Raw genomic sequence first — 14,321 nt, 5'->3', positions numbered from 1 at the left:
TAGCCAATAAGCATTCAGGTTAAAAATATTTTTTAATTAAAAAAACTGCCTACGGGCTAAATTTGGAAATGGGCAGCTTAATGAGATCGTCGCTATTGAAATCACCCCATTGCTGTTTATTTTTGCTGTCTTCCCACTAATCTGAGAGTCACTTCTTCAAATTCTATTTTAAGAAAGTTGATAAATCACGTTTAGGAGCTTTTCTCTTTCTGAAGTGTAACCCAGTACTTCAAAGAGAAAGGAACATGTGTGTTGACAATGGAAAGGAATGGAATAACTTTGGGGTCCAGGCTGAAGGGATATTCCTTTTGGTCTTGAGATACCCAACAAGTATTCTGAACTGATCTCCATAAAGGATGTCTAGTAACAGGCAGAGAGCTGGTGTGTTCTTTTTTAGAAGGAGGAAGATAAGACCAAGAAAGTTTCATTTTCAAAAAAGGACTCCAGTTATGCCATTCACGAACATAAACATTATTAATTAGGAAATGAGAGTCTAAATCTCCTATTGTTATCTTCCTGACTCCACAAAGTGGGCGCGAAGCAGATGAGTCTGGGAGATCCCACTCCTTACTCATTTCATCATAAGAGCGTCTAGGTATAGGGACAAAATGCAGGGATCGAGTTTGGGGTGAAAGGAGCTTGTTCCACTCGTGGCTGGGCTGAGACCCTACTGTCACTAGAAAATGAAACAAGAAAGAATGAGATCCAAATCTCTACAGCCCGTGTGGCTTGTACAAAGTTGCTGCCTCTACAGAGAAATCTGGGGGTCAGAAGCAAGGACTGTGTTCTGTGGACCATCGTAATAGTGACATCCTTGGCCCTTCTTGCCTGGCAGTCTCCAGCCTAATAGTAATTACAGGAAGAGTTGGAAAATAGCGTGGCACAGTGCCCATAGACATGTGCACACTGTCCCTACCTACCAGGAAGGTAGCCTGTTCCTGTGGAGAAGGGCCTGGAGCTCCTGCACGCAGACCTTCATCGCCTGGCTTTCTGCCACACCTTATGGGGAAGATTGCATAGAACCGCCTTAGCCCAAACATCCCCTGTTACAGCAAAATGAACGTTTTGCTGAATAGAGAAGGCACCGGGCTTCAGTTATTGTACTTTACCGTAAGCATCCCCTGGCCAGGCCTTGGCACCAGCGTGGATTATGTACAAGACACTGTATGAGCCTCCTGCTGCCACACAGCTCCTCGGTGACCCTGCAGGAGCCAGTAGATCTGAGCTCACAGCGAGGTGTCTGAATGCAGTTGGAAGGAGAGCAAATAGGGAGGAGAAACCTAATCTCCAGCTGCTTAGAAAGTCATTCTGATTTTGCCATTAAGATGTGTAAGTCTTCTCTTCTCTAACCTGTTGTTTCAATCGATTATACTTTTCTACAAATATATTTGGATTGTAGTGTGTCCTGATTTGAGCCTACCCTTAGAAGAAAATTGTTTTTAGGAAAGATTCACAGAAATCTGTCCATTTGGAGATTGCTTGAGAGAAGACAGGAAAGAGGTTTATTTTAAGCTGTTAAATTTTTTGGATGCTCTTCTTGCATTCAAGAAGATTTTATTTTATTTTATTTTATTTTTTTACTTTCAAATGTCATTCTTACCACAGATTAATTTAAAAGCCTAATTTCTTTAAGGTAAAATATTCAGCTCCTATTTAGAACTAACAGATTTGGGGCATTTAAAAATAGTGCCCTGGTCTTGTTAGTCTCTTTAACTTCAGAAACATTCCACCAGTGTGTGGTGTTCCAAGCTTTCACAAGTGCCTGAATTTTTATAGCACCTTTTTATTTGTTATGTGTTTAGCAGAAGTATTCTTAGCCATGCCTTAATGCCCATTTCCCGTCAGTCATTCTAATTCTTCCCAATTTATGGATGAGAAAACTGAGAAAATTGGCACGTCTATAGATGAATGACTTACTCAGTCGTTAACTCATTTGGATACTGAGGGATGTTTATGGATTTGCTCTCACTGTGGGCAGCCTGAATTCTCTGTTCCAAGCCTATAAATGGCATTCTTGAAAATGTGCAACTACTCATATCGGTGACCGAGTTCTAAAACACAGGGGATCAGCATCCCCACAGAAGAAGGGTCCACTCAGCATATGAACCATAAGGGTGGGTCAGACGTAGTGTTGTTGCATCTGAAGGACACAGGCCAGTGTTTTAGACAAGTCTGACCCATGAAATTCTCAGTTGTCTATTTAACCTGCCGAGACACTTCAAATTTTGCAAAAGATCCCTGTAATATCCAAAACAAGAAGGAACATGGTGGAGAGAGGTTTTCCTTTGTGAGATGATGAGGTTATTATTGCTACTGGAATGTGTGCTACTTTGCAGTGCACCCACTGACAATGGCCTCTTAGCAGGATTCCCCCATGCCTTCCTAGCCTGTCACCCCCTCACCATTTCTAAAAATCCAATAGTAAATGGACTCAGATGATGATAATAATAACAGAAGACGTTAAGAGGAGTTTTGGAATGCAAAGGGTAGAAAAGCCCTAGGTATTTGACAGAACTGGCTGAGCTCAGGCTCTCTCTTCAAATGCGTAAACAGGCCTAAACCAAGTGGGGCGGAGGGGGGGGGAGGGGGGAGGGCAGACGACACTCTCCCTGTCTTGACAACTATCAAGCTGTAGTGCGTCACAGTCCTATACATGTGACAGACTCCACCAGAACGTTTACTTGCGTGCTGCCTCCAGTTTGCTTTCCCCCAAACAAGGCTCCCAATGAAAAGACAAGTGATTCTATCCCCCACTCCTTTGGCAATCCTCCCTACTTTTGGCTGTAGATCCACCTATTCTGATGTCTTTGTTTTGTTGGAAGCTGACATCCCTGGTTACTTACCTTCTAGTGTTTTGCACCGGCCTCATCAGTCTGTCTCATTTCTTGTGCCCTTGCCAAGATGCACTTATGCATTAACAGTTTTTATTTATTTTTAATTTAACCTTTACACATTACCAAACTGTTGTGTGGGTGGGTTTAACTTTAGCTCTGTAGGTAGCATGACTCTGCTGGGGCTGAGCACCGTGGAGGAGCCTGCCCGGCCCCTCCTTTCCCTCTCTGGCCTTCTACCTTCATTGGTCTTCCCCCTCCCAATCTTCCGCTCCCCCCCCACCTCCCCCCCCCACCGCCACCACTCCCCATCCAAGTCCCCAAGATTAAAATTTTTAGTACACTTGGTTCAGTTTGAACTTTTAAGCAATTTTTAGGGAACAAAACAAAGAGGATTTTTTATGGCAGACTCCATTAATGCCACATTAAGGCTGACATTTTAATTACCCCAAAGTCAGGAAATGCAAAGTTCAGGTTCCCACAGCAACAGCAACTGTCCCCTTGAGTGCAGGCAGCACAGCAGACTCTTTGATTCCCTGATTACACAACACCAGGCGCGGGAACATTGTTTCTTATCCACGTATGTGGAAAAGAAAGGAACATGGTTTTTACCCTTTGTTTTTCTCCTGTAACTACAGTTGAGGCTATGGGTCTTTAGCTTCCCTCCCCAAACCATCTATATGTATTATCCTGGAACGGAAGGCTGTTATGGCCCTACATGTGCACACGGACAGAATTAAAGTTGCTGTGGGAACATTAACTCTGATTTCCGGACTTCCGTGCCAGTCACATTTAAACCATAATGTTGTAATTTTTGGCATGTAATAAATGTGCATTTCATGTACACAGACAGAAAGAAGCATAAAATGTATTTTAAAGAGCAATTAATTACTAACTTTGTGATTAAAAAACATTTGGTGCATGTTCCTTCCCATTTAGCATCAGCTGCTGGTCTTAGCCAGGCCTAATAGATGACATACTGTGTCTCATCCTGGATCTCAGATGTACTTACTGTATGTTCCTGTTCTTCTAGATAATTAATTCCCTTAGTAAAGCTGTAGGGGGAAAACAAAATGGAAGGAATATGCAAGCATGTAAATAGGGTAAAGGATATTTTGAAGGAAATGATTCATTTCTGCAAATAAACCTCTTAGTCCCTGATAGAGAGCCAGAAATCTGCTAAGTGGGTGTAGACAAAGGTTTCTGGCCACCTTAGAGCATCTGGTCCAGGGCTATAAGAACAACTTGGAAGCAGATTGCCCCCCTGAATCCCGGGCATGCCCAATGGGAGAGTGATTTTACTCTGTAATAACTTTTCAGGCTTAAGGATTAAAAAGTCATTTTACTCTGGATCAACTTTTCAGCTTCTGCTCAAACTAGAAAAGTTGTAGGGAACCAGCTAAAATATGGGCTTTGCTGACGAGCCCGGTTGAGAGAGTAGTATTTTCTCTTCCTATTTGAATCCGGTTGACCCATTTGCATTGGGGAAGGAAGTGTTTCAAAATAAATGTTTGAACAAGTTTGTGAGTGAAAGGGATCAGTAGCAATACCCTAAGGTACAGTGTTTAAAATCACAAACGCTTGGGCGTTTATTCAAGACTGGGTGAGATAGCATTCTACTAAGAGGATGTGCCGCTGAAACTCTCCAGTAACGTTTTAAGGGGAGCATGCTCATGAAGAATTTGAACCTCTGTCCTTGCTATCAATTCGTTCTCTCTCCTGCCATGCATTCTTTTTTGTTCAGTTTGTTTGCGTATGGTATTTAACCTTTAGGAAAGATACTTCAGTTTTACAAGGCTCTGATTTGCTTTTACTTGGGCTGTCTGTATGTGTGAATGTCTGTCTGTATGAGTGAAAACTGCTCAAGCAAGTTTGAAGGTCTCCTTGGCAAATTTGTGTGCGTGTTCAGAAAGTTTCCAATCAGAAAGCTGATGCAATGTAAAACCTTCCAAAATCTTCCTGAGGCACCTGTTCACATGAAAAGATTGGATTTCTGCTGGAGGTGTTCCGAAGGCAGTGTTTATAACTGAAGATCTCTGTTTGGAGTGCCAAAAAATGAAAAACATTTTGGCCCCCAAAAAACCTCCCTAACTGTTTAAAATGTATAATCAAACAAAAGCTTCATTTGGATTCAAATGCATGTATCTCAGCAGATGTGTCTAAACTAACTGGAATCCCACAGGAGCAGCTGAACTGGATTTTGGTATGTCTTGATAACTGAGAGAGTTATTCTTAGGCTTTGGAAGGACAAAAATGGTCCATCTGTGAAGAACCGTAATAGAGACATGGCAAAAAACAGCATCCTCTGAAAGAGTTTATTTATGGAATTTAGGACAAGTTGGACAATCCTGAAAACATTTTGGGGTCACACTAATTTGCAGAAGAAACATAATCAAAATTGGAGGGAATGAGTATCCACAGATAGCTATTATCCTATGGCTTTGCTATTAATTTTCTACTGGAGACCGTATCAGTTAAACAGTAAATAGAGCCATCTTTGGTACAACTATGTGTTCTCATTGTCCCCCAAGTGCCCCGCATTCCTCTTTATTCTACCTCCTATACCATAAAGAATTACATATTTACCTTTTCAGAGCTAACAGTTTAAATTGTCTTTCTGCTATATCATTAGCCAAGTAAACCTCTTACCTATTAAATGTGGATTCATTTCTTTACAGATAGTCACTCCCTTTATAAATGGTCACCTTTCTGCCTCTGAGCTAATTGATACATAATCTCTTTGGAATTATTTTTATTACCTTTGATAGCCTCTTATTTAGAGATGTCGGTGCTTAGTCCAGCACTTGCCCATGAGAAGCCCAGTTAGTTGTGGTTTTCGTTTGTTGGGTTTTTTTTTGTTTTTTTTTGTTTTTTTTTGCTCTAATTCCTAGAGTCTCTACTTAGTATATCTGGGGACACATTTATTTTTAAAAGTCTTTTTCTTGAAGTTTCATGTCACAGTTACCTCTTTTTATAAAATGGTCCCTCTTTTTCAATTTGTTCCCTCCCTACAACACAAATTTAACTGGCTGTCTTCCACGGTCACTTAATGCAATAATTTCTGGTAGTCCTCTCCCTCACTCATTCATGCATTCCTTCATTTAGTCATCCATCAAATGCTACTGAACCCTGCTTCTATGCCAAGTCCTCAGTGAGGACAAAGGGTCAAGACAGCAACAGGACACTATCCCCTCAGTGTTCCCAAACACCCTGCTAAAACTATAAACCTGTAAGGGGGAGGAGGAAGGGTATACAAATGCAGTATTAAAGTATTCTGAAGGCGTCTGGGTGTTTCAGTCGGTTGGGCGTCCAACTCTTGATTTCGGCTCAGGTCATGATCTCACAGTTGTGGGATCAAGCCCATGTCTGACTCCATGTTGAGCATGGAGCCAGCTTAAGATTCTCTCCCTCTCTCTCTCTCTCTCTCTCTGCCACTTTACCACTCACACTTTCTCTCTCATACTAAATAAATAAATAAATAAATAATTTTTAAAGATAAAAATAAAATAAAATGAAGTAAACCGTTCCTGACGAGGGAGCCTGAAGCAGTGGGAAGGTGACATTAGGTCTGGATCATGAAAGAGCAGGTGTGTGTAAGGCAAAAGAGGGTGGGAATGGCATTCCAGACAGAAGGAACAGAAGGGAAGCCACAGGGACAGACAGAGCATGGTGTTTTCAGTAAACAGAGTAGTTCAGTTATGATACTAAAACCTTCTTAGGCTTTACTTCATTTTAATATAAACCTAATAGGACAGTTTATATGTGGGTAACATTGCCTGTCATTAAAATTCAGCTGGGCTGAATTGTATATCCCTTCTAGAGACATTTCCTTCCCAAATAAAAAGTAAAGCAAGATGCCCACTTGTTTTCTAATGGGCAAAGATGCCCTCTTTTCATACGATCAGTAGATGTAGGAAAGTATTACGAGGGACCTGGTAATACTTTTCTGATGAGTAGATTTCAAAATAACTTTCCTTACTGAGAAAGATTCATTCTTGGAGCCACAGAGTCACCTATTAGTGTCACACTGGAACTCTGTCACTAACTCACGGTCTCCCCAGATTCTAGCAGTCTGTCCTCTTATGAAGTCCTCCCCGGTCCCCTGGCAAATCCTGGCCCATTGCCTCAAGTTGCCCCATGCCCTATTGTCCTCCCAAATAGTGCATAAAGGTGTCTATGATTGCCCACATAGAATTGGTAAGACTGCCTGCTGGTTTTCAGGACTGTATTCTTCATCTTGCCATCTCCCATCTTTAATTCTTATCTGCAGCTGCTAGCGGCAGTTTCATATGTGCTTCCTCCACTAGTGGCAAATTTCATTATATAAAATTAGTGTTCCTCCATATCTGTCAGGGATTCTCACATCCTGACTTAAAAAAAACAAAAATTTGCCTCAGAGATGGGTCATTTAGGATCAATTGAGACCATGTATGAAGATTCTAGAAATTCCTTGCTTTAAGAAATTTCAAGTCAAACCCTTCCTCCAATCACCTCACATCCAACTACCATAGTCAACCCAACCCCCCTTGTTAACTTATCAGCTAAATAAGCGCTTTTTGCTTTTCTTCTGCCTCTGTATCCTTTGTTTTCTTTAGGGAATGTGTAGCACTTAGTACTTTTTACCAGCACTGAAAGAGATTAAGGTTTACCTGATCTAAATCCATTGTTATTCAGATAAGGAAACTGAGGCCCAAAGAGGGCCAGTGTCATACCAAAAGGTTTCCACATAGTGAGTGAGTGGAAGAGACAAACAGGAGCCCAACTCCTCCTCCCATCATACTGTGCGGCCTGGTACCCAGTTGGCTTCAAGGACAACTTATGTTTTCTGAACAGTCAGGACTCTTCATTTGTCAATCTACTGAATGCTTTCAATGTGGAGGATTGGATCTCTGTGTTGTGCAGGATGCAGTTTTATAAACTGGAGCCCTGTGCACAGAGACTTGGGATCTCGTAGAGAATATCATAGACATTCACAAACAACTACCCTGCAGAGTGGTTAAAAGTATGTCCCCATTTACCTGGACTCACCACAGCATTGATTCATTCACTTGGCAGGCATATGTAGGGTACGTCTTATGTGCCTCACCCTACACTGAGTTCTGTGGGGATACAAATGTAGAGACAACCAGACCCTGCCACCAAGAATCTTAAAACTTAGTGTATGTTCTTAAGTTGCCGTTATATGAGATAGAAATTAGAAAGTTCATAAAATACATTATAACATGGTTAATAGTAATATCCATTCAGTTTATCAAAAAAGATTCCATTTGAACTCTCTTGAAAAACAAATAGAATTCTTTTGGTGGCATGGCATTAGGATAATATGTAAGGAGTTTGCATTTTGGTGCAAAGATGTGGACGGGTTTTAAGTAAGGGTTGCCATGCTCAAGGCTTTGCTGTAGGAAGATCTAATTTAGCAGAAAGGGTGTAGAGAATGCATGGATGTGGGGGGCGGTGGGGAGGAGAAAGCCTAGGAAGATTTGTCAGTAGTTCAGACTTTTGGTAACCCGAAGGGAACTAATGATGAGCCAGGTTCAACAGACCTTGTAGATGAAGGTGGACAGCTCCAGGAGCTGACTGTTAGTTAAGAGAGAGGAAATCATCAAAGATAACTCTAAGATACCAAAAAGAGAAGATACAAAGGAAATGTTTAGAGGAGTATAATACAGTTCAGTTTTAAACAATACTGAGAATGAGACACCAGGGGTAAACCCAATGGAGACAATTAACAGAGTCACAAATAGGGTAGTGGAGTACAGCAGGAAGATTTGAAATTAGGACTAGCAAATACTTTCACCAAGAAGCCATACTTTATGCCACGAATATAGGAGCAAATTCAGAGAAGACTTTGTTGAGAGAAAAAAAGGAAATGGAATATTTACAGTGAGTGATAAGAAAGAGAATGAGGAGGGTGTCTAGGTGGTTTAGTCGGTTGGACTTCTGACTTCTGCTCAGGTCATGATCTCACGGTTTATGGGTTTGAGCCCCTCATTGGACTGTGTGCTGACAGCTCAGCGCCTGGAGCCTGCTTTGGATTCTGTGTCTCCCTCTCTCTGCCCCTCCTCCACTCACACTCTGTCTTTCTATCTGTCTCAAAAATAAATAAACATTAAAAAAAGAAAAGAAAGAGAATGAGGAACCAGCAAAAGGAGGAAAAGAAAGGAAGGTCTAAGATAGAGGAGGAACACCAGGATAGTACAGAAAGACCCTCAGGGAGGAGAAGGGTCAGCAGTGTTGGGTGCTGCAGATATTAAGAATTGGGAGCTTTCTGGTGGCTGTTAAGACAGCAGAGTCAGATGCATCACAAAAACACCATGAAATGGGGTTTAAGAGCAATGAGAAGATGAATGAGAAAGCAACAATCATGCACTACTTTTTAAAGAAGTTTAATACTTTACAAAGAAATAATGAACAGGTAATACAAAGGTAGGGTAGGGAATATTTTTATGATATGAGAGTCTCAAGCCCATTTACAGACAAAAGAATAAAAACCAGTGTTATGGGAGACTCTGCAATTAACTGGTCAAGGTGAGAGAGAATTAGACCTTCCATGTGCATGGCAATTGGGATGATAAATTTATGTAAAAGAAATTTGAAGCCACTACCCAAACCCAACAAATCAGTAATTGTATATTAGTTCTTTCTCTACTCCTTTCCAACATTGCTTTCTTTTCCTTTCAGCGACTAAGAACTAATGCCCTGCAAGAATTGTACATGTCTTCTTTGGATGCCTTCACATTCACTCACCCTCAGTAATCTCTAAGCATTAGCCAGAGGACAGGTACCATATACGTTGAGCATTAAAATTTTCTAAAAATGTTTTAAAACAAGTTCTCTTAAGGCATAATCTTCTTTTAAATGCCACATTCTTTTTTTTATGTTTTATTTATTTTTGAGAGAGAGAGAGGGAGAGAGAGAGAGACAGAGAGACAGAGTATGAGCAGGGGAGGGGCAGAGAGAGACATACACAGAATCCACGAAGCAGGCTCCAGGCTCTGAGCTGTCAACACAGAGCTTGACACAGAGCTTGAACTCAGGAAGTGTCAGATCATGACCTGAGCCGAAGTCAGATGCTTAACCAACTGAGCCACTGCCACATTCTGTGAAATTTTTTTATGATAGGTTCAATTCAAATAGCTCTGCTTTACAGATAACAACCTTATGTGTTGTCTCATGTACTTCTTCATTTGCACAAGAGATCCTCAAGTTCATTGTTTTGGGGAGGTTTTTTTTTTTTAACTTTTTATTTGGGCTGTATTGTTCTCTTTGATGGCTGAAGACATGCCTAAGGCCACTGTCACCTGGACACACAGTATCTACACTTCCTTCTACTTCAGGTTGGTGCTCTGAACCAACTACATCAAATGCAACTCTCTGCTATTAAATTACCTCTGAAACTAATAAGAAAATTATTTTGTCACTACCAGAAGTTATATAAACAACCATATGGGAGAATTTTGAATGTGAGTCTTTATCATCTCACAAGAATGAATTCATAGTTGATAACAAAATGGACCTTGAGTTTTGCCTTTACTATCCAACTCCAAAACAAAATTTCTTCCTACTCATTTATTCTCAGTGGTTTTAACTAAGTTCATATTATTGGTTTTATACCAAGATCCCATGCAGTATTCAAGCAGGCATACATAATTTGTTTGTTTGTTTGTTTGTTTGTTTGTTTGTTTGTTTGTTTCAGAAGTAGAACTTAGTGATTCATCACCTACATATAACACCCAGTGCTCATCCCAGCAAGTGCCCTCCTTAATACCCATCACCCATCTAGCCCATCCCCTGCCCCCCTCCCCTCTAGCAACCTTCAGTTTGTCCTCTATAGTTAAGAGTCTCTTACAGTTTGCCTCCCTCTTGGTTTTTATCTTATTTTATTTTTAAGAGTGCTTGGCATGGCATGAAGAACACCACATGAAGAATTTCAAGAAGTGGTATCTAAATTACCTTTGTCATTTTTTTGGTAATCATTTTCTTTTCTGTATAATCACTTATTGTCTCTTTGCCTCATATCTCAACTGGGTACTTAGATATAAAGGAGACAGTAGAAGAAAGGTATATGTAAATTTGAGCTACAGAGCATAATTCCGTGTCTCATGGAAAATACACATGCAAATTCTGAACTTCAACCATTAGATGTTAACTCCAAGGGAAAGGATGCATAGCCTTTCCTCAGGGAAATATTGTAGGTTTCTGCATGCAGGACAGGGTGGTTTGGATTTTTTTTTTCCAATTTTAAGAAAACCCCCAGAAATCTGATCTATTCCATTATATTCCTGACCTAAGGGTCCCAGAGGAGTGGTTGGATCCTGGGCTTCTGAAGTAGACGGTAATCCTGGGTCTACATGCTGAGAGGCACTCCAAAGGGACCTGCTGTCCTTGGGCAGTGATACAGGCCGAGGCTTCATGGAGATGTCACCCTCTAGCTCCAGAAGAGGGATTCCTCTAGAAGAGGAATTGTTAAGGTACCAAAATACCATGACTGGGCCTCCCTGTCAGAGTCTATGAACTTCCTAAGAAGATATGCACACATGTATGCTTGCCTAAGTGGCATATATACTGAGACACAGTATATAGCTTTCATTAGGCTGGGTTCAGAGAACAAAAAGAAGGAAAGAGCCACTTCCCCAAGACATAGCCCAAACAGAGTCTGCATGCTCAAACCTGACCCCCGAAAGTAAACAAAAGAGCAAGTCTGATGCGAACATCCGTATGTGGACTGATTCCTAGAGCCCTTTCGGGTCCCTTCAAGATGCCCACAGGGCAGGGGCAGGTATAACAGACCTCTAAAGCCATTTCTTCAACACCTGATAATGGAGTAGGTTTGCTCAGAAAATGTTTTCTCACCCCCACGGTCTACTTATTTGCTCTTTTTAACGTGAACTTCAGCCTATGAATGCATTTTACATGCTTTTACTTAACCTCCCTATACTTCCATTTCCTCATATGCATAATGAAGATGTGAATAGTATCTGTCTCGTGGGGTTATTATAAGGAGTAAATGAAATCCTATAGGTAAAGCTTCTAAAACCGCACCAGAAAGACTGCCAACACTCAGAGAATTTGAGCATTAGCTATAGTTTAAATGTTTTAAATTATTAAGTAAATATGTACTAAAATTGATGCAACATAAATGATGTATGTCATAGCAGCAGGGGCCGCATACTTCCCCTTGAGAATGACGGAGACAGAGGCCCTGGATCTGTAGGACAGCATGTGGGACACTTTCCCCCTCACTTCAGGAAAAGGCCACTTTCCCTTTCCTTGTCCCTTCTCAGATTCAGGCCCAGGTGGACTGGGAAGCCTCTCCATTATCTTTTGGCCTTCTTTTACGCCCTCATTGGTCTTGGTGTGGATTTGGGTTTTTTCCTGACATTGACAGAGGACTGATATTTGCATCCACTGTGTGTCAGGTACATTCTGTCATTCTTACAAAAAACACTCCATTTTACAGATAAGGAATCTGCAGTCCAAACAGCTTCAAAAATCTCTCGGAATGTTTCCTTTTCGACATGGGGAAGGTGTAGAGTATTCTTTATATGATATGACAGTCTGATAGTGTTGATCTGTGGAGTTCCTTCTTGTCCTCAAGCGCATTCCAGTCAGTGAGAGATTTTCAAATTATAGAGAATGGCTCTGTGTGCTGCATTAGCTCCGAATACATCGTAGCATCTGTACACACACACACCCCCACCCCCCCACGCACCTTCCTTTCCCTGAAGCCACCTACCAGCACTAATACCAGAAAAGGCCGAAACATGAGGTCCTCAGAACGGGCCAACAGCTGTGCTGCCACTTCCAGACCCCCTCCAAAGAGACATCCTTACAACTAAAGAAATGCACCTTTCATCTTTTTGAAAGACCGTCCACCCGATGGCTTCAGAGTATTATGAAAGAATTGAAAATAGAGGCCAACTTAGTTGCTGCAGAGTAGGATTGCCCTGAATTTCCCAGCTCACTTATCTTCTTCCATTCTGAAGCAGTTTGCAGGAGCTGAAAAAATATATATAATCTTAAGAAATTCAGGAAGACTTGTTGGCTCATTGTACCGACTACGCGTTTCCTGTCCCGTGGGTTTTGGGTAATGCGTGGAGATAATTGTGGACATTTGCTTCTCCTCCCTCCAGAGCACTTTTGCCACTGAGTATAGAATTCCAGAGACACATGGGTATGGAACTTGAGCGCACAGGTCTCTTAGTAAGAGATGCAGTTGAAATGCTAACCTAGATTGTGTGAAGTCCACATAAATCTCAAGTCAGAGCTTTAAAATAATGAAATTTTGTGATTTCTGATTCTCATATGAAGTCTTCCTTAAATCATGTTGACGGTTATTCAGCAGAATCCAAAGACACCATTTAGATGGTACAATATCTACAGACAAAATATATGTGCAGCTTGAAAAGTAACGATCCCTCAGGGTTGTAGCCCCACCAAAAGAAAAAAAAAAAAAAAGGTAGCAGTTGCAATCTGAACTCTCAACATTGTAGCCAAGAAAGGAATGGATATAACAATAGAATGGGAGAGATTCAAGACAGAAGTCTTAGTTGAAGGAGTCTGGACATTCAAGAAATATGTTTCAGAAAGACTCGGAAGAAATATTAGGCAAGACGAATCATCTCTGTTCCTCAAATAACATGCTAGCAGTTAAATTAAGTGCTTCTTTGGGCCAGTTGGAAGAACTCATGAGGAAAGAAATCCTGTCTTGTTCTCTGCTGGATCCTGAGCACCCAGCAGAGTGTTTGACCATAGTAAGTGCTCAGCAAATAGTTATTGAATGAATAAATGAATGAATGAATGTGGTGTGGGAGAATGGAACAAAAGCAAGGGTGTATGCTGTTTGTGAGCATTTTGCCCATTTGTGAAAGTATAGGTACTGATTTTTTATCAGATTTTTTTCCTTCAGCAGACCTACGAAACAAAGTGCATTGCAGATACCCTCTGGTTTTTATGCTGGGAAAACAAAATCCTTTTCTGTTGGATGTAGGCTGCTACATGTTTTGATTCTAGTAACAATATGGCAGGGTTAAGGTCAACTTTGTAGTATAATCTGGTGCCTTTTTTTCATAGATATCATGAAAATAGATACTTATTTTCAAGATGCTCAAACAGATGATTAGGCGAAAGCTCCAGCAAACCTTGAAACAAGAAAAAGGAAAGGTTTTCCCACTCCCACCTCCCATTACTGTGCCATCCTGCGGAGTTTTCTGAAACCCCACACCCTCCTCCTTGTTTCACCCTTTTCCCTGGTCTAATCCTTGTCTAGGGAATACAGTATGTGCTGTCAGTCTAGCAAGGAGACAGCTCTTGAGAAATCCACCCCCTACACAGTGCTCCCAAGCACCTCTCACAGGACTGGCATGATTTGATCAGCAGCAGACAGAGCTGGCCCAGGGAAACAAGAGCTTGGCTTAGAATCCCAGTGCCCTCCTGCTGGAAGGGCCCTCAAGAGAGTTCTTCACACCCGGCCTCCCTCAACTGGCTGGA

At 41.3% G+C, this 14,321-nt stretch overlaps 1 protein-coding gene across 5 annotated transcripts in view; it reads left to right on the top strand.

The window, feature by feature from the left end:
* The window catches only part of ZBTB20 (zinc finger and BTB domain containing 20), a 764,386-nt gene that overhangs the window by 722,738 nt on the left and 27,327 nt on the right, over positions 1-14,321 (top strand). The window lies entirely within an intron of this gene.

The sequence above is a fragment of the Panthera leo genome, chromosome C2 (assembly GCF_018350215.1).
Source record: "Panthera leo isolate Ple1 chromosome C2, P.leo_Ple1_pat1.1, whole genome shotgun sequence".
NCBI lineage: Eukaryota > Metazoa > Chordata > Mammalia > Carnivora > Felidae > Panthera > Panthera leo.
The sequence above is the reverse complement of the archived record's forward strand: the minus strand, read 5'-3'. Positions and strand labels throughout refer to the sequence as shown.